The sequence below is a fragment of the Kogia breviceps genome, chromosome 1 (assembly GCF_026419965.1).
Source record: "Kogia breviceps isolate mKogBre1 chromosome 1, mKogBre1 haplotype 1, whole genome shotgun sequence".
Taxonomy (NCBI): domain Eukaryota; kingdom Metazoa; phylum Chordata; class Mammalia; order Artiodactyla; family Physeteridae; genus Kogia; species Kogia breviceps.
In genome coordinates, this window is record NC_081310.1 from 47,168,792 (window position 1) to 47,189,997 (window position 21,206).

The window sequence follows — 21,206 nt, forward strand, 5'->3', positions numbered from 1 at the left end:
GAAATCTTTGATTTCTCTCTTGCTCTAGGCCCCATACAGTTTGTGGATGCTTTGTGGAGATGCACCCAGTTTTATCTTTTCCACCATCAGCACGGCCACCTCTCTCATTCAGGTGGTTATGATTTCTGGTCCAACTACCAACAGGAGTCATTCAATGCCTCTCCCTACACCTAGTCTCTTCACCAGCAACTCACCCTGACATTCCGGCCAGGTCACCCTCCTGCTCCAAAACCTTCCCTGGCTCCTATCTTTCTTTCTCCACCTGATTTCCCAGTACACTTCCTTGGAGAGCTATCTAGAACTAGGCTATGGGAGCTCCTCCTTTACGCGGGGTCAGGTTCTGAAGCTTTCAGCCCATTAAACTAGCCCTGGAAGCTGAATCCCACAATGAAGTTCTCAGTGGTGACTTCTGAACTACAGACCCCTGCCCTCCATGATGTCCTTCTCTGATAATGAGGCTCCTTTACCCCGGGCTCCCCATGTGTCCCACTTTGTCTGCACTCTGGTCTGACTTCTCCCTTTCCCCATAATCTGCCTGGACAACAGGTGGATCTCCCCAGCCCTTAAGGTTTAGCTCCTATTTCTTCCAGCCGCCACTGCAGGCCCTGTGGAATTGCAATGCCTGCATCAAGATGGTCCTCCTTTCCAGGATGTGTACATTTTCATTGCTTCCTCGCCCTGAGTGCCCGCCTCTGTGGAATGAGCTCATTTTATGGATCATCACGTCGGTCCATGGCATCAGCTGCTTCTCTCTGTCCCGCATTGACCCCGCTGGGAAATGCATCTATTTTCTTTGATTCACGATCTTTGCCTGTAAAGCAGACTTTGATGCCAATTTGGAAGGTGTTTATTTATACTGCAGCATCCACATCTTCAAATTAAACAGTAGATATTTCCTGTTCTGAAAAGCTTGTTGGCCATCTGCCCCTCAGGCTTTTTCGAAAGCTTCTTTGCCTCTCCAGAGCACCCATCCTGCACCCATCCTCACCCCTCACTCCAGGCTGGGCCCCTGGACCTTGAACTCTTCTTGCTCTGTTTATATAGAGCCTGACAGAAGGTGCTAGAGAAGCAAGGCTCACCCTTGTTTTATCTACATCCATCAGAGGCTCAGCAAAACTGAGAGCTTTCATTTAACCACACACACACGCCTTGGAAAGCTGCTGTGGTGTAAATCTCCCCTCTGTCCTCCCCACACCATGCAGCAGTTCTTTCCCAGGTTTGGGGTTTACTCTGCTCCTTCCAGCCCTTCCCTGATAATCCTGATCCTTCCAGGCTGGCTGTCACTACAGCTCTGAAAAATCATGTACTGCCACCAACTGTGAGAATGATCTGTAAAGTTCAAAGCTTCTATGTAGACCTGGGAATTTGGCCTCCTGAACCTGGTCCTGTTTCTTGGCCCTGCATCTTTCCGAGGCGAGCTTGCTCATAGGGAGAAACATGCCTTCCCATCTGCAGACAGAGTTCACCCAGATTAATTTACTGCAGGTTGAGAGCAACTTGGCTCCCTGCCTCTGGTCCCTGACATGCTTGTATCCCTGGCAATGGGCTTAGAACATGGGCTCTCACTTCTGAGTCCCAGACAGTGATGTCTCCTGCAAGACACAGTGAATTAGACTCTTTGGGGGTCTGGGAACTTAGTGGACTGGTTTCTTTCAGAGTGTTCTTGTGACATAAACGTACGTGTTTTTCTTGGACTTAAAATAGCCATTTACTTGCATGAACTCATTTTAAAAATGGCTGTCATGTTTTGGAAGGCAAGCTGCGGCTTTACCATTCATCGTGGACACTGTAACAGGGACAGAGTGTGAGCCAGTTGGGACTGTGGTATTGTCCCTGCTTAAAGGGACTCCAGATCCTTGGCCTTAAAATGAACATTTCTAGCTGCTTAAATTTAGAAACTGGTGTTGGCTTTGCAAAGTAGGGGCTCACAAATTGCACAGTGGAGCACTAACTGTAAGTCTAGCCTACGAGGTGCAGGGAGATCACGGCCTCTGCACTTAACCCGGAGCCAGTGAAGGGGGCTCCGGGCCCCGCCTTCCTCTTCCTTGGCTCACGACTGCTGGTGGGGAGGTCTAATGGATGATAATAGGTCACGCACACAGCTAGTCTGCTGTCTTCCCATGCTCTCCACACTAGGAACAAGATGGAGGCCCTTTTTCTCCCAGTCCCTCCTATGTGGATCCATATTTTGCTCCTGCCGTCTTTGTGACCTGACTCCCAGTTGGCCAGAGGGCCACTGCAGCTCCCCCAACTTCCCTGGCCAACAGACAATGATGTCATGTGCTGTGCTTGTTTTTAATGTCTTCTTAAATTTCTGGTCCCATCCTAGCACTTACACAGCTATTTCTGCTGAGTGCTTAATCGGTAGGTCCAAGATGTGGGCTAGAGGCCATGCACAAAGGAGCAATCCTGCTTGTTGGCTTTGTACATTGGATGCGAACTTCTGTATGCCCCATGCCAGCCTATCCTGGTGCCTTCCTTCCTTTACCTCCAGAGCAATTCAATAGAATTCAATAAAGAACGAATGTTTACCAAGGACACACTCTGCGTCGTGGGCTGGAGCTAAAAATGTGCACCTTACTCTTTGTATTTTAAGAATTTAGAGTCAGGCCTGGGAATGGAGAAATACAGCTGTCAGAAGCACTGAATGTCAGGCCCACCAGACTCTGCCCTTCATTTCACAGCCTGAAACACTCACAGAGTATGGTTTTGTGGGCCTGGACATGACCTTTAGCTGAAAAAACATGTATGCACATACACACATGCATACAACACACATATTTATATATTATGTTCCTTCTTTCTGAACCGAAGTGAGTAGAACTGGAAAGAAAATCTGATTGCTCAATGAATTATGGAGGGAGTCACCACTGGTATGATGTCAAATTGGTTTATCACATGAGCTGGTTGTCACCTCGGAAAGCAGATATCTTGGTCTTTGCAGGAAAGAAGATCAAGGGTCAAATTCCAGCTTTACCAGTTACCAGCTGGGACATGGGGAGAGTTAATAATTTTGCCAAGTGAACATTGACCAGGTGATGACCGCTGTTATAAGCCCTATACACAAACCATCGCATTTTATCCACAAAACAACCAACAGGTAGACACCAGAGCACTGGCTTCACTAGGCAGTGATGGGGGTTAAAGCTGGCAACTCTGAGGGCACTGATACAACGCCTGCAAACTCACGGTTGACACAGCTAGTCTCTGCACCAGTAGGGTAGGACATAGGACAGGTAAACGCTGATGGTGTACAAAGGACAAGCTGCCACTGGGGCCTGGGGTGCTAGGGTCAGCTCTGAGACCCTGGGGATGAGGGTGGGAATTGGAGGAGGAGGCTATGGTCAAACAGGCTCTGGGCAGGCACTCAAGGCATCCTCTGCCCATGTCATAAGTTTGTCTATCTTTGAGCCTTGCCGGACGCTGGCCTGGTGTATAGGTCTACTCAGGCTGCCATAGCAAAATACCATGTCTGAGTGGCTTAAACAACAGACATTTATTCTTTTCGCAGTCTGGAGGCCAGAAATTCAAGATCAAGGCGAGGGCAGTGTTGGTTTCTGGTAGGACCACTCTTCCTGGCTTGCAGACGTCTGTCTTCTCCCTGTGTCCTCACACAGCCTTTCCTCTCTGCATCTCTCCTTATAAGGATCCCAGTCTTATTGGATTAGGGTTCTACCCCTATGCCCTCCTTTAACCTTCATTACCTCCTTAAAGGCCCTATCTCCAAATACAGTCACATGGGGCATTAGGGTTTAAGCATACACATTTGGAGGGGGACACAAACATTCAGCCCATCACACCTGGTGGTACCAGGAACAGATCAGCAGTCTGCATCTACACATGCTTTGCCTCTTCAGTAGAAAGTATTGGTTAAGAGCAGGAACTCTGAGGCCAGACTGCCTGGGTTTTTATCCCAGCTGTACCACTCACTCTCTGCATAAACATGGGCCCATTTCTTAACCTCTTTGTGCCTCAGTTTCCTCATCAGCAAAATGGGAACAGTGATATTCCAGCCTCATAAACTAATTTTGTGTCTTGCATGAAATAAAGCATTTCAAGCTATTGGTGCAGAGCTGGGCAAGTATTGAGCACTCTGTAAATGTTTGGCAACAAACCTGAACCCAGGGGAATGGGTTCACTCAAATCTGTTTGACTGAGTATTCTCCCAGCCCGTGTAGCTGCCTGGCCCCATTTCAGATTGTGTGTGTGTGTGTGTGTGTGTGTGTGTGTGTGTGTGTAAGGAGGGGGAGATATAGATCAATTTAAAGACACAGGCTCTTCTCTCAATAATCTGCAAGTGAACATTGACCATGTTTTCTTTGGGCACTTTATATCCAGGAAACTATTACAGAGGAAAAAGGATATTGTTCAGCATCTGTGGCAATTTCCCTGATGTCATATCCAAGGACTTTCTAACTCTGCAAGGCCAGTCCTGTTTACATTTCACTGGGAAGGAAGTTCAACAGGGCCCACTTACAGATGAAGAAATCTTGATTTAACCCCCCACCAGGATCTTATGACTTAAATCCTCACATTAAGGAGTTTTCTGAGTGGAGATTTTCTCTTTCTCCCCTATGGTTTTGGTATTGACTTTTGCCTGTAGCTGCATAAAGATATTTCATTTCTATTCTAAATCTTTCTAGGGAAGATACCCTACATCTTTCCCAACTTGCTTTCTTATTAGGGCCACAGAGCAGGTCTCTGCATGCTTTCTAGTGCACCTGGTCCTTTACTTCACTTTCTTTTTTCCTGGGAGTTAAGTGTATTACAACCCTAGGCAATTGTATGCCTTGGCTTTTGCCACCCAGCCACCACCCCTACACACCCAGGAAGCTTATTCCCCATGCATTTTATTTCTAGTTAATTAGCTAATTATTTGAGCTCTTGTTGAGCATCTGTAATGAGCTAGACGTTGTGCTAAAATGTGGGAACACAGAGGTGAATCAAGGCAGTCCTTACTCAGAATTTCATGGGGAGACAGAAAAGGCAACGGATGCAGAAGAGAATCACAGGTCCTATAATGGGTGTTGTGGGAAACCGTGTGTAGGGAGGGAGCATCCAAATGAAACCAAGCATTCAAGGAAGGCTTCCTGGAAGAGCTGATGCTTGAGCTGAGTTTTAAAGGACGAGAGTAGTTTGATAACCAAAGAAAGAAGTAACGGCAGGAGTCATTGCAAATACAAAAGCTTGGAAGCACAAAGGTTTAGCATGGCTGCAGAAGACGAGGCTCAAGAGATGACCAAGATCGGCTTTTTGTTGCTCATGGTAGAGATGACATCGTTCTTATTTCCAGATGGGACAACGAAGAGGTTACCCTTGGTCACGGAGTTAGGTAGTAGCAGAACTAGATGGAGGCCCAGGAACTTGAGCATAAACCAGAAGCTAGAAGTAGGAGGAAAAAGGAATTCTCACTGCTTCTACATTTCCATATTATTCAGGATGGCCTTTCTTCCCTCCTTACTTGACTTCCTTGGCTTAGAAAAATTACCCTTTTATTCTCTTCTGAGGACTTATTACTTTTTCTCTATAAACTCTGCTCTTAGAAATGTACAAACCAGCCCTTTCTCCTATCTCATCTTAGGCGCTCCTATCAAAGGCACTAAATATTGTTGGTGGACTTAGTCATACTCCTGTGCTCTGGCTCAGCACCCACCCTCTGGGTAAGATATATTATAAAATAAAGGTCCTAACTGTAGTTCGGCATTAAGAATTCCTCCAGTTCCCCCAGATACTATTCTCAAGGGCGAATGGGCACTTTGTTCAAACAACATTCCTCAGTGCCTCCCATGTTCCAGGAGCTGGGCTAAGAGTCTGGGATACAGAGATGAGCAAGGTATATTTGCTTCCCTCAATGAATTTACAGACAGACCCACAAACAGAGCATTTCCATGAAATGTGGCAGAGGCCTCTTCTTAGACACACTGAATCCAATGGTCATGAGTAGAGGTGGGTCTTGCAGGTGGTGTGGACTCTGCGTTTTTACCAGGCACACCAGGTGATTTTTCTGCTCACTGAAGTTTGAGAACCACTGCTCAAATGTCTAGGAAGGAATTGTCACTCAATCCTAATTACTTTTCATGTAAGAATTATACATATGTTCTTCATTTGAGATGCTGGATGCTTAAGTTCCAAAATAATCCCCCAATGTAAAAATAGTGCTAGTCATTTCTTAATGTTTACTCTGCTCCAGGTGTTGGACAACATGCTTTACTTTACTCCCAGTTAATTGTCCCAACAATTTTGTGACATCTGTATCATTACCCCATTTCACAGATGATGGTTAATGAGGTTAAGGAAATGCTGGTAAATGTCCCTGACTCAAGCCCCTCTGTAATATACCAACCAAGGCACCTACCTGTCTTCCTGGAGCTCCTCGTCTCTGTGTGTAACTCCACGTCAACCACCCACATCCCAAAAGAATGTCGCCCAGTGCACGTGCTGATCACCCAGAAACCCCTCTCTTTGCAGCCAGCTCAAGCATCGTGCCCTCAGGTGCAGCTGCCTTGCCTGGCCCGGCCAGGGGGCCTGTCACCTGAAGTTTCTCTCTGGGACGCCAGGCTTTGTAGATTTTGTTGAGATCTGCTTGTGCCCACTGGATAGCGGTCAGGACGGCTGCCTCCTGTTCTCACTCAGGAGGAGTTCGGCAGGTAGGGCTCCCACTGGCGTGTCCTTGCGGAACTTGCTCTGTTCAGGACGGAGCACTGGAGAACATATGGCGCCAAGAGAGCCCCTGGGAATAGACTTATCAGCCGTCCACCCTTGACATTCAGAAGGCGGTTGAATGCACGGTCTGCAAGTTCACTGCTGAAGTTTCTCGCCTGCTTACTAAGTAACTGCAAGGTGGAGGGCTTTTTTAAAAATATACATACTAGGGCTTCCCTGGTGGCGCAGTGGTTGAGAGTCCGCCTGCCGATGCAGGGGATACGGGTTCGTGCCCCGGTCCGGGAGGATCCCGCGTGCCGCGGAGCGGCTGGGCCCGTGAGCCATGGCCGCTGGGCCTGCGCGTCCGGAGCCTGTGCCCCGCGGCGGGAGAGGCCACAGCAGTGAGAGGCCCGCGTACCACAAAAAAAAAAAAAAAAATACATACTAAAGGTTTACAGTGTAACCATTTTATGACTGCAAAAGCCATCCTTTATTCCTGGTCCTCTTTCTTCTCTCTCCTCTCCCCATCTCTACATTTTATCTTCCTCTTTGCCAGTGCAGTCCGTTTCCTTCTCTGAGCTTTCTCTCCCTTCCTCCCCCACCTTTTAATTATACTTTGACAATCCTTGGATCCTAGTGTAATCTGGCCAGGAGCTCAATTTGATTTCGTGCCGTTCCTAAGAGAGGGCGCGCTATGATAAAAGAAAAGCATCAGAAACAACTGAGGTATTTTAGGATGCATTTCCTGGGCTTCTGCAAGCTCCTAGAGGGCATACTTTATTTCTTAGTATTCTGTATATCTTTTTCATCCCCTTCCCTGTTACTAGTGTTTCAAACGTGTGCATTTAATAAAAGGGTGAATGCAGAAGCAAACCAGAGCTCGGGTTCTGTGTCACTTGGGACCAGCATTTGTTGTCCCTAAAAGGATTGCGTCTCCAAGTCATTCTTGGGGCCCTCATCACATCTGAAGTTTTGCTGGTTGATGAGTGGAGAAGACAGTGATGGGAGTGTGAGAGATCACCCTCTTTTCAGAAATGAGGAACCTGAGACTCAGATTGTTTGGTGAGATAATAGGTGACAGGGATGTGCCATGTATCGGAAGGATCACAGGTTTGGGGACCAGGCAGAATTAGTTTGAATCCCAACTCTGCACCTTACTAGTTGTATAACCTTGGGTCAATTACTTACTATTTATGAGCTTCAGTTTCCTCCTCTGCAACTCCTACCTAGCCCTCGTATTGGGAAGAGTAACTAAGATAATACAATATCTAGTACGATGCCTGGCATAGAAAACGTATTCTGTCCGTGGTGTATTTGGCCCAGGGTTACAGACTGGTAGTGCAGGCCATGTTTCCTGATGGCCAGGGCACCGCCTCACCGTGGCATCCCTACTGTATCAGCAATTTACTGCATGGAATTGGCTTATGCAATTGTGGGGACTAGCCATGCACGTGTGAGATCGAAAGGGCAGGCTGTCCAGGAGGGCAGACTGGAACTCTCAGACATCGTTGGAGTTCTGTCCACAGATGGAATTTCTGCACCCAGGAAGCCTCAGCTCTGCTCTTTAAGGCCTTTCAACCGATGGAATCAGTCCCACCCAGATCATTGAGGATAACCTCCCTTACTTAAAGGTAGCTGATTATGGACTTCAATCTCACTTACAAAATACCTTTGCAGCTACGTGCAGGCTAGGGTTTGAGTGAATAACTGGAGATTGTCCCCTAGCCAAGTGTGACACATAAAACCAACTGTCATACCCACGAAACAGTGAGCCCCTGCAGTGCAGGGGTCAAGATTCCATTTCTGCATTCACTGGCCTGGCATCAAGCTGCCACCAGGCAGGCACTCAGTCACTGTTAGTTCAAAGAAAGTATCAGTGGAGGTCATATTATAGAGTCCCTGAGGGTCCTTCAAAGTAGGGTGAGTTTTATGCTAAAGGCACTGGGGAGCCATTGCAGGACCTTGAGCAGGGCTGGAAGGGATATGTCACCGCTGCTTTCTCTGTTGAAGCCCTGTGCCAGCAGAGAACTCCTCTCCAAGAAAGGGAGGAATGAAGTCTGATGCCCGCATCCCTCATGGGTGTATTGCTCCTGCTTGGGAGATGTTTCTCTCCAGTTCTTTCTAAAGGGTAGAGACTCCCTGGGGAATGTGTTCCAGACAGGCCGCTATATTTAGCCCTCTGTCTTTTTCCAAAAGCAAAACCAAACCATGATATTTTACCCTACAATTACGCCCGGGGTTTTGAGGAGAGTGAGTCCCCCATGCGGCTGAGGCAGAGAGTTCCCTCTCAATCGTGACCGTGGCGGTTCCTTTCTCAAGGCTACTTCTCTGGGAAGGGGGGGCGGGTAGTTAGATCACTCCCACTGAGGGCTGGATCGTGACTTGGATAAGGCAGCCCGTGGGCATGCAGGCCTCACGTGCAGAAAGGAAGTGAGAGCAGATGCCGGTCTCACTGGAGTCCCTGCCCTCAAGTCTTCTCTCTGGGTGAAATCAGCCACGCTACAGTAGACATGAAGCAAGGCCTCTTCACATCTTGATCAGAAAGCAAAGAATAAGATATCTAACTTATGGCTGTACCTCCAAGCCCCTACACAACCTCCACCACCTCAGAGCCTCAGCACAACCCCATCGGAAAATCTCTGGCTGCACGGGAGAGCCAGGGATGCTATGGGAGGATGGAGTAAAGTCGAGGAGAGAAGAGCATTCAAAGGCAGTAGAAAATGCAAAGTCACAGAGCTGAAAACAGCATGGGATGGGGCAGAAAACGAGACTAGATCAGTGTGGCTGGAAGGCAAAGTGTGAGACCACATGGCAAGCATCCTGGCCTTTATCTGGGGAAGGGAGTGACATGGTCAGACTTGGTTTTACAGATACTTCTGTCTGCTGTGTGGAGGAGTGGAGGTTGGTTTGGAAGAAAGCAAGACCAGAGGCACTTAGGACTAACTCTGCTGTGTAGGTGAAAGTTGATGTGTCCTTAACCTTAGGGAAGAGAGGGCCAATTAAAGGAATATTTGAGAGAAATTATCAGGCCTTGAGGATTTGGATACCATTTCCTGAAACATTTTGAAACAGCACAACTGATATTGTGACATTCTTTCTTCTATCTAGCCTAAATCCTTCCGCATGTGATGTAAGCATATTCCCTAGCACAGCTTTTCAGTTTTCCCACTGAGTGCTACCTCTTCACAGTTTCAGGGAAGCCTAGAGCTGAGGCGCTCAGTGCAACCTCCATGCCATTCTGTTGGAGCTGATGCCTGTCTCCGATTCACTAAAATGCGCCAAGTATAGTTGGTGTGGGAAACCCTGGCTTAGTGCCTGTAAGTGTCCCTGACTCTTCTCCCAGGCCTCTCAACCCACGCTTGGCTTCTCAGCAGAGCCCTTCGCAGTGTCAGATGAGCATGCCTGCAGAGTCCTTTCAGAGTCGGGAGGGAGCAGTATTCCATCAGGTAAATTAACTGCTTAAACTGGGGTGCTGAAGCCCCAGTGAGCACACATCTGCCAAAATCCCCACACGTGATGCAGGTCAAATCCTTATCCTTGGTGGACATCTTTTGCTCAGGGGAGCTAATAATACTCTCACTGTGTGGCTCTCACTGGAATCTGGGGGATCCAGAATGTGTCTAGGGAAAGCTAGTCCCCAGGCAGGGTGATTCACTTACTCTAGAAAGGCAGTAAAAGAGCTCTAGGATTTTCATTATGCTTTCACACACATTCGATCCTCAGAGAGCCCCTTGGTAGATGAGGCCTATCCCCATTTTAAAGATGAAGAAACTGAGTTGAAAAATGGCAAACTTTGTGGAAAGAGAATTGGAGTGGCGATGAGACATGGGTTCTAGTCTTTGCCATGGCTAGACTTGCCAAGTCTCAGAACCCTCATTTATGAAATGAACAACCAGTTGGGTGAGATCTGGAGCTTTCAGACTGGAATTCCAGGAAGCATGAGTGCCTCTGAGCCCCCTCAGGGAGTGGAGTGGGAGCCAGGAAGCCAGAACTAAGAATTTCTATGCCTGCTTCAATCAGAACATTCCAACTTTATCTGTTATATGTCAGGATTCCATGTGGAATGCCATTTGAAGACAGAGTTTCTGAGTTTTAAAAGTTTGAAAACTGATGGACTAAGTAGTGTCTGAGGTCCCTTCACTTTTTATTTTTGTTTATTTATCTTTGGCCGCACCGTGTGGCCTGTGGGATTTTAGTTCCCAGACCAGGGATCAAACCCATGTCCCCTGCAATGGAAGAAGAGAGTCTTAACCACTGGACTGCCAGAGAAGTCCTGGTCCCTTTACTTTTAATTCTGTGACTCACTTGAGTCAGGTGTCCTCAGCCATGATCCAATGCCCTTTCTATCCCTTCTCTCAGACAGATGGGTGACCAAGAAGCAGGACAGCATCTCCTCCCCGGGTGGGAGGTCTGCCTCAGACTGGTCATCTTCACTTTGCTCAGAAGCACCTTCCCTGTGGAGATGGAGTGTAGACTGATTTTTCCATCTCAATGTCTCCCATGCCTATTACATTTGCAGGTGGTCACTAAAGAGGGTGGGCAGCTCTACTCCAAGGGGAGGGACAATTAGAAGGACCCACTCTTCAAAACATTCACTTGGCTTGACCCCTGATCTGGAGTGGAGAAGACAGTAGAGCAGTCTGTGAGGCTGAGAAGGGGAAGAGCCACTAGGGCACTGTCTTTAAGCTCCAAGACCAATAAGTTAAGACAAAATTGGTACTAGCCAGTGGGTGGAGGTACCATTTGTGAAAGTTTTCTGCTAGTAAAGGGAGGTACATATAAGGGAGTGGGGTGGTCAAAATATCTGGTTAGCCCCATGGTTCCCTGGGTTTTGCCATCTTTACATCTTTTGTCACTTGCTTTCTTCTCATTCGAAAATAAAGGGAGTTTTGATAAAGGTGAGATCTTCTGGATTTCTTCAGTCATTGGTGATAGATGGTGAGAAAGTTAGGTGACTTCTCAGGGTACTCTCTTTACTTCCTGTGGAGCTGTTCTCAGTCTTGCTTTCCACTTTAGAGTAAGGTGGTGCTATTGAGACGTGGGAGGTAACACTATGGCACTGGGAAAGAAGGATCAGAGGAGTGGGTGTGGCAGACAGAAATGAAGACATCAGCCTGAGCTCTGCTTATGACACTGGGCATGTGAATGGCCCCCAGAGGCTATCACCACCACTGAGTCCCACCACAGTACAATAAAAATGACCTCAAAGTGTTCTCTCCATCTCTTGTGGCATCTTTTGTGTCTTGTTCAAGACTCAGAGTCCTGATGGAAAATATGTGATTGACTGAGTTTAAGTGACTGCTTGGTCCCTGGCTATACAATTAGTGAAGAAGTTTCTTGGCCCCTCGGCTTCCCTAGTGGGAGGTGGCCAATGAAAAGGAGAACCAAACATTATCCTCTGTCATGATTTCACGAGATAAGGCAGAGGAAAGTCCACCTAAAGAATCTGGGACGTGCAGCAGAAACTACTAGCTAACTTACAAAGATCTTTCCTCTTATTCCTGGGCACAGAGTTGGACTGTGTTTCCCAGCCTCCCTTGCAGTTGGGTGTGGCCATGTGACTGAGTTCTAACCAATGAATATGAGGGGAATTGATGCCATTATGCATACATCACTTCCAGGCAGGCTTCCACATGTGCTCTTCCAAGTTCCTTTCCCATCTGGCGGCTGCAGTGGACATGATCACCCAGTGTGATCTTGAGAGCCATATGTTAGAAACGGCAGATCCATAAGATGAAAGGAGCTTAGGTCTCTGAATTACCTCCTGGAGGAGAGGTGCCTGTTTCAGCTGTTAGGTGGAAAAGACACATGATGTTAAGTCATTGAAGTTTTGAGGTTTCACTGTTACAGCTAACATTACCTTAAATGAATACAGGGTGCTATCAGGAAGCGGGATGGAAGCCAGACAGTAAAAAAATTCACACGTCTACACCTGGACACGAGGCAAGGTCGATTAGGGTCGTTGGGATCAATCAGACTGTAGAGGGCCTTGAAGGCCTAGATATCCAACAATAAGCACAAGAAGTTGGATCCTCATTGGTCATCATAACACCAATCAGCAGAGCAGCAGTGCTCTCTGAATGTAAGGTGGCCTCCTGTAGGATGGTTCAGACAGCTTTATTAACCCTCCAAGAGATGCTTTTCTTAGGCAAGCAAGAATATCAGCAATTCATCCGTTTGGCTGGCAACTTGGGGATGCCTAGCAAGGATGAAAAGGGGCTACTGATCAGAGCCATCAAAGTGATGCTTTAGAATGTGCCAGTTCCTCAATGGCCTAGGGTTCCCTATACCCCTGTCCTTGCTTTACCACAATACATATTATTTTCCCTTCTCTGGTTAGGTAGGTCCAGAAAGAGTACTAGGCTGGGAGTCAGGGAAACTGGGTACAAGTCCTTACTCTGTCACAAGTGGTTGTATGGCCTTGGGAAGTGTTTTCACTTCTCTGGGCTGTAAAATGAAGGTGTTGGACCAGTTGGTTGCTCGATGATTTTTTTCTTCCCATTCTATCATTCTGCCAAGACGGATTTCTAAACATGATGCAGGTCTCTTGTCCCAGGGAGGTAAATAAACAAGCACCTGGCTCTGTGCAATACCTCCTTGGATGCAATGATCTGTGCTGCCCCAAAACTCAGGTCTCAAAGTCTTCCGTTTGGTAGCATTACTGCGTTTTCCCCCAGGCATGACATCGAGAGGAATTACAGAAGAGGAAGGCAACTATTTCTTAGAAGAGCTTGAATTGAATGTGAGTCTCTTGACTTCTAATAGTGCTTTAATGGGTTAGGAAATGGGTTGGTATTTATGAACTGCCGATTTGGGAGGAGGGGAATAGTGATGTAAATAAATTCCACAAGGGCCCTGAAACCAAACCTTCTGGGTCTAATCAAGTGTACGGGTGTCTGGGGTTTTGGTTGCTTGAGTTTTTTTGTGCTCTAAGGCATCCTTACTTCAACTGAGCCTGTGCTTTCGTGCAAAGGCATGGATGGATTGGAAAGAGAGAGCTGAGAGGCCTCTGGTGCCGAGTTCCTGCTGAGAAGGAATCTGAATGTCTCCGCCTTCAATGGCATCCTCCTTCTCGGGTTGTTTGGCTTGCTATGGCGTGGGGTGGTACCACCCCTAACAGTGGGCTCTCCCAGCTTACAAGGGGCTGAAATGGTCCTGGGAGGCCCAGCCTGGGGCTGTGGCAGCCTGGAGCAAAGAAAGTGCTGTTCTCTCTAGAGTCTTTGCTCTCTGTGTCTTCCCTTCAAGCCAGTAGCAGTTTTTTCTCTGGGGGCTTCTCTGCTCAGCGTTGTCTTAGTGTGTTTGCTCCACAGGCACTTTTGGGGTGTCTATTCCAGTTTCTGTGTCAGTCTTAGCATTACTCTGCCACAGGAGACTTTGCTCTAGGATCAAAGGCTCAGTGTTTGGAATGTGTGGATCTTGGTCAGGCAGGAAGCAGCTCCAAGTCTAGGCTTTAAAATAACTTCCTGTTTTTAGAAGTGTGTGTGTGTGTGTGTGTGTGTGTGTGTGTGTGTGTGTGTATTGGGAAGGCAGGGGTGTGAGAAGGGCAGGGGCTATGGGGGAAAAGTAGAGATTAAGGAAGCGTATTCTTTCTCTAGGGCTGCTGTGACAAAGTACCACAAACTGGGTGGCTTCAAACAACAGAAAGGTATTCTCTCACAGTTCTGGAGGCTGGACACCCAAAGTCAAGCGATCGGCAGGGCGTGCTTTCTCTGAAGTCTGTAGGGGAGGATCCTTCTAGCCCCGTGGTGGTTGTTGGCAATCCTGGGTGTTCCTTGGCGTGTAGACATATCACACCTGTCTCTGCCTCCACCTTCACAGGGTGTTCTCCCCAGATGTCTCTGTGTCCAAATTTCCTTCTTTTTATAATGACTCTAGTTATTAGATTAGAGACCATGCTAATCCTACATGACCCCATCTTAACTTGATTGCATCTACAAAGACTCTACTTCCAAATAAGGTCACATTCACAGGTAGCAGGGGTTAGGATCTGAACATATCTTTTAGGGGGATACTATTCAATCCATATCAGGAAGGTACCTACTTAAGTAGGGTTCTTACCAGTTAAATCCTTTGAATGAGGTGAAAACTCTTTGATCTTTTATTTCGCATAGGTACTTTTTAAAATAAATTTATTTATTCATTTATGTATTTTTGGCTGCGTTGGGTCTTCGTTGCTGCACGCAGGCTTTCTCTAGTTGTGGCGAGCAGGGGCTTCTCTTCATTGTGGTGCACAGGCTTCTCTTGTTGCTGAGCACGGGCTCTAGGCTCACGGGCTCCAGTAGTTGCGGCACGCGGGCTCAGTAGTTGTGGCTCACGGGCTCTTGAGAGCAGGCTCAGTAGTTGTGGCACACGGGCTTAGTTGCTCCGCAGCATGTGGGATCTTCCCGGACCAGGGCTCGAACCTGTGTCCCCTGCACTGGCAGGTGGATTCTTAACCACTGCCCCACCAGCGAAGTCCGGCATAGGTATTAATAGCAAACAATATCCTGGTGCCAACTCTCCATATCTCATTCCTCAAGGAGTCATTCAAAATGAAGCAAGAACTAGAAAAGTGAGAGAGGAAGCTACTTTTCTGGTTGTGGTGATTGTTGTTTGCTGAAGCAAATTCTCATGAGTAAAAACCGAAAGGTGAGTGGCTGGCCCTCTGTGTGTCCATTTTTATTCATTCTCTCTGGTGTTCCATGGCTTACTGTAGGTCATTAAATTTGCTCAAGAAGATTCCTGTCCCTGAAGACAAGAGCCATGTCTCAACCTTCCTGCATCTCTGAAGCACATAACCTAGTGCTGGATGGACACAGTGGATTCTCCATGCCTGTGAAAGGATAGATTTATTACGAATTCTTTCCACTCCTGCTCCCATTGTGCCTGTGTAGTCATTCTCTCCCCTTTGAGGGCTTCTTCTGAGTGAAGGATGAAGGTCTCAGAGTCTTCAAGCCAGATCCATGGGCTTCCTGTGCAAGTGAGGTTGGGGCAGGGGATGACTTGAGTTTGGTCTCATTATTAACAGGACGCTGCATTCCTAGAGCTCTTCATAGCTCCTTAGAGCCCTTCATTCACATCGCACTTAGTCTTTCAGATCAGGAATCACCAGTCCTCAGTGAGTTCCAGGCAAGGACAGCCCAGGAGACGTCTGCATTTCATCCAAGGACCTGCTGTGGCCTTGAGATCATAAATGGAGGTGAGGTGGGGACTTGTAGGATATTAGAGCTTCCTCATCAACAAAAAGTAAATAGATAGAATTTGATAAAGCCAATTGTGTTCTGCCTTGGGAATGGTTTTGACAAAGCTAGCAGGCTACCTGCATTATAACCTTTATCTTATCCCACACCATGTGGGGCATTTCTGTTTGTACCTAGCCCCAGGCTATTGTTCTTAACCAATTTCCCAAAGCAAGGACTGGATGGCTCTAGTAAACACATTCCGAGCTCCTGGAAAAGCTGAGTGGGGAGAAGGAAATGAAACCACAGGGTCTCTGTTTTTGCCCTCTGCTTAGTCTTTGTTAGACCAGCTGTGTGACTCTGTCCTCTTTGTTTTAGGCCCTGCCATTATGTTTTACTTTCATACCCGCAAAAATACATGCGAGGCAAAAATTAAGTTTTAATTGACCTATTTGAATTTGTAACCTCAGTTTTACCTGAGTTTGGTCTAGTACTCACGCCTGTTGGGATATCCACTGAAGCAAAGCTCTGAAAGGCCTGCTGCGGCAGGAAGGCTGGGGACCGACTCTGAGCAGAGAGAGAACGCAGCACCTGCACTAAGTTCAAGGACAATGATCCATCCCCAGAATGGAGGGGCCATGTGGAAAACAGCCGTGGTCTTCCACTCAGATCACCTCATTCAGCCCCCATAGTCTCACATCTGAACCTCAGGGGGATGAGGCTGCCAAGCAGGCATTGTAAATACCCAGAGTTATTTCTAGATCCTCCGAGAGGCATGGAGAGCCCAGCCTGACCACAGCCTCGGGGCTGGTGATGGCTGCTTTGGCAGAAGCTTTGCTGACAGAGTTGGAGGCTTGGGCCATGGTGTTGGCTCTATAGGAAGCAGTGCTGGTGACAGTGGTGGTGGCCTTGGTGCTGTGGCTTGGCCAGGGCAGCCCTGCCCGTGGAGGTGACTGGTGCAGCAGAGGTGTGAGCCCAGTGTCAGTGGCTGCTCCTTAGCTTCCTGGTACCAACATTGACAGAAGCATCACCTGGGGGACACCAGCCATCCTATGGGGACAGAAGTGGGAATCAGTGGCATTGCTGCCATTTGAAGGGCGACTAGAGACACCACCCTAGTGAACCAAATGTGAAGCTGAGGGAAATGGCACAGGTACATACAGCTAAGATGTTTTCTTGGAATCTGTGTGATGCCACCTGACGAGGCCTGGATGGAGGGTAAAAGGAACCAGAATTCCCATGAATGCAAGGGTGTGGAGTGAAGAGAGCCCTGTTTTATGCCCGTGGCCACTGTGCTACCCGTGGAGGCTGGTGGGTCACACTGAAAAGCTGGAGCGTTCCAGCATTCAGCTTGAGTGGACAGAGACATGTTTCAATCAAACCAGATGCCAGGGATCTCAAATGGAGATGCATTTTTTTAAAAAGATTGACGTTGCTGAAAATGTAAAGAAGGTGTGGAACATACATCCTTATTGAGAGGACAAGGAGCCGTGGGGCCCTTGAAAAGATAATAATGTTCTAGAAGAAGAGCTGAGCATGTCCCCTTGATGCCCACCTGGTGGCCTCATCAGAAAACAGGGGAATAGTTTTCTCTTCATCTCAAGCCCTTGCTCTTCTTTTAACAAATTCCTTTCTGTTCTCTTTCCAAGGCCAAAAAATATTGGCATGATTTTTTTCCCCACAACTCAATTTCATTCCATTCAGTTCAATTCAACAAATATTTACTGAGTGAGGCAGTCCTGAGCCAGGGATGCAGAGAATACACATATGAGGCAGACGCTATTTTTGCTCCCAAGAGCTATATAATTTCTGTCGGGATGGAGGTGGCATAAGATGAGTGCACACATGTCAACCACACACACACCCCTTTCAAGGGTCATCTCCCTCTAAAATATATTGGGAAAGAGAAGGGGTCAATGAGGAAATTGCTGCTGTTCTTCTCAGCATCCCTCAAGGAGGCTTAGATAGGACACCTTTCTCTCCCCACTGTAGGGGGAGGGGTGGGAGGCAGGAAACACTCTGCTTGTTCTGTCCCTTTCTCCTCACAGGATAGCTCAAGGCTGTGTGAGGTTTACTAAAAGACCAAGGTAATCAGATGATGTTGTGGATTGAGCCAGAAAGATATGTTCAAAATCTAACCCCAGCTTCTGGTGAGTGTGATCTTATTTGGAAATAGGGTCCAAATGTAATCGAGGAATCAAGTTAAGGTGTGGTGGCCCCTAATCCAATAATTAGTGTCCTTATAAGAAGAGGGAAATTTGGACCCCAACAGGGAAGGAGGGATCCATGTGAAGAAGGAGTTCTTCACATGGAGGGAAGAACTCCACGTGATGCCATAGGCAGGGGTTGAATGGTTGCAGCTGCAAGCCTACTAAGAGGTGAGGAAGGATTCCCTCTGGCACTTGCAGTGGGAACCCTTCCTCTCCTCTTCCGAGCTTCTGGGGGTTGCTGGTTCTCCTCAGCGCGGCCCTCTGATGACTTGATGTTGGATTTATCACTTCCAGAACCAAGAGGCAATACATTTCTGTCATTTTAAGCCAACTGGTTTGTTACAGCAGCCCTAGGAAACCAACACTGATGGAATCACCACATAGCATGGGAAAAGTTAAAGCTGTAGCCAAATACCACTTTTCAGCTAGCTGAGGAAAGAAAATTACTCAAGGAGCATAATCCTTCCTTGGGATCCGGTCGTTGGCACACTTGAACCCCACTCTCACTCCCTTGTCCTCAGGACTGTGTCTCTGTGAATGTCCCACCTTGGTTATTATTCTTTTGGTGGCTCTCCACACATCCAGATGTGGCCCACAAGGACCAGTCTTTCCCCAGGATTTGTCACCTCCCCCAGCGGTTCATTACTTCACATTTGCTTTATTCACCATTCAGTGACATCCTGGGTGAGAGCCTTTAGCAAGACAGTCACAAGACCTTCCTCCCTGCAGGGATGGTGGCTTGGATGGACATACACCCCCTGTGTGTGACACCTTTGGGCTGGCACCCCAGTGTCCACTGCAGACTACTTCATATTTGCTGTTGCCTATGGGTCCCCCCCACCCCTCACGCGATCAGTAATGCTCAGAGCCCTTACATTCTCTCAACTAAGGGTGACAAACTCTTGGCTTGGGGTTCTGACTGAATTACATATGCAGTGTTCTCTTCACTTGTCTGGAGCCCTGAGCCTCTTACCACGTGAGCTACTGATAAAACAAAAAATAGTTAGTGACACATTTGGAATGTGAGCTCTTTGGAGGAGAAGACATTTTAAAAACCCACCAGGGTTTTAGTCTAGATTCAGGGTGCATATTTCCTCCACTCTACAAGCCTAAGAACTGAGCAGATGCCAGGGGTCCACCATGATGGGGAAGTGGGTGATCCTATTATTGTTGGACATAGTGACCTGGGATGGGAGAGAAACGAAAAGAATTTTTTCTTCTTTTCTTAATCTGTCATTTCTATTTCCATCCCCTCCTCAGGGATGGTGCCACACTCGTGTCACCAATCACAAGATACTGCGGCCCTGAGGCACCCCTTCCTCAAAGTACAGAGTCCCAGAGCTGGAGAAGCAGGGGATGGGTCATACCATCCACCGTCCTGAAGGCTGGCGGGTCCCCACCTGCTGGCCTGCCTGGAGAGCTGACATCCCAAACCATGCTGTGCTAAGGAAGCCAATGCCATTCCCACCCCCATCCCGTAGCCCAGCTCTGTTCAAATACCTCATTTTCTCTCTTGGACTTTCTTGCAAATCCTCTGTTTATCCTGCTCTTTCTCTCTCTCCTACCTGTTGACTGGCATGTTCTTTCCACCCTGGATTTCTCACTCTACCGCCCACCCCTTTTCTTGCTTGTACTTACTATCTATTTAGTTGCTCTTGATACCAGATACTTTGGTTTTTGATTGTGCGGCATTAGATGGATTTAAAGATATCAGTTTGGGCTTCCCTGGTGGCGCAGTGGTTGAGAGTCCGCCTGCCGATGCAGGGGACACGGGTTCGTGCCCCGGTCCGGGAAGATCCCACATGCCGCAGAGCGGCTGGGCCCGTGAGCCATGGCCGCTGAGCTTGCGCGTCCGGAGCCTGTGCTCTGCAACGGGAGAGGCCACAACGGTGAGAGGCCTGCTGACCGCAAAAAAAAAAAAAAAAAAAAAAAAAAAAGATATCAGTTTACTGCTTTCTAGATTGCAGTCAAACCCTCTTAATATCACTGTTACTCAAGCGCACTGCCCCTTTCTGCCCAGCCTATAGGAGCCTTGGGCCCCGACACTTCCCCGCTTGCCCTCTGGGTGGCGCCCTTGGCGCTACCTGGTTGCCCCGTCACCCCAGACCCCTGGACATTTCACCCAGAGCACTAGGCTGCTGCGTGCTCACCTACAGCGCATCCGGAACAAGCACTGCCACGCACTTGGTGTTTGCCCCTCTCTTAAGCTGAATTTTCTTTCTTCTTGTTATTAAGCTTAAGAAGGGAGATTCTGGATGACCCAGGAGAATAAAAAAGAGGTGCATGGAACCTCTCCTGGGCTTTGGTCCAGCTCCCTTTTGGAGTAAAGAAAGTATGTGTGTGGGTGGTGCGGAGGAGGTGAGGGAAGGAGCCTCTTCCGCTTATCATTGGATGAAGTCATCTGACAAACAGTGAGCTGGGGCCAGGTTCCACAAACGGAAAGCCCAGAACAAAGCATTGCTAATTGAATACGGCTTGGTTTTGAGCTTTGTTTCAACCTCTCTGTCTCTCAGTATTTTTATCTATAAAATGAGGATAATAGTGCTTAATGAGCCTGTTATGAAGAAAGAATGGGAATGTATATGTATATATATACATATATGTATATATATCCTCCTTTCTTTGGACTTTCTCTTTCCCTCTCTCTCTCTCTCTCTCTCTCTCTCTCTCTCTCTCTCTCTCTCTCTCTCTATATATATATATATATATATATATATATATATATATAGGAACAACAGTATCTGGTAAATGCTAAATAAATGTATTTATCACCTGACTATGATTGCATAGGAAACACAGCCCTACAGACATAGGACCTCAGGTTCCATAACTTACCTGTTGTGTGAATATAGCCCATTATTTAACAGTATATTGCTATCATTTATTATTTATATTAAGCTTATATTTTTAACACATTATTCTTTATAATCGGTGAAGTGTTATCTGCGAGCCCACACATTCTCCCCAGGAAGTGGGGTGGAAGACAGCTGCCCCGCGTCCTTCACAGGGTCACATGAGATAGTGCAGTGAGGCAAGGGTCTGGGAAGATGCAGGGAGCGCTGCTTCTGGAAGGTTTGCAGCAGACAAACATTGGCTGCGTGGATGCAGCCCTTTCCCATGCCAGCCAGCGCCCCTGCGTCCTCATGTATCATCCTGGCAATGGCAACCCTCCCCCGCCCCCAAGACCCATCAGTGC

At 47.6% G+C, this 21,206-nt stretch overlaps 1 long non-coding RNA gene across 2 annotated transcripts; it reads right to left on the reverse strand.

The window, feature by feature from the left end:
* Positions 1–5,348: 5,348 nt before the first annotated feature.
* On the reverse strand, positions 5,349–19,805 carry LOC136794019 (uncharacterized). 2 transcript variants are annotated; one of them, XR_010840172.1, is made up of 3 exons: positions 19,649–19,805; positions 12,253–12,430; positions 5,349–5,382 (listed from the first exon to the last, which is right to left on the reverse strand). It is a non-coding gene; the product is annotated as an uncharacterized lncRNA (long non-coding RNA). The 2 variants fall into 2 exon arrangements; XR_010840173.1 differs by lacking the exon at positions 19,649–19,805 and adding an exon at positions 16,299–16,399.
* Between the last annotated feature and the right edge of the window lie 1,401 nt (positions 19,806–21,206).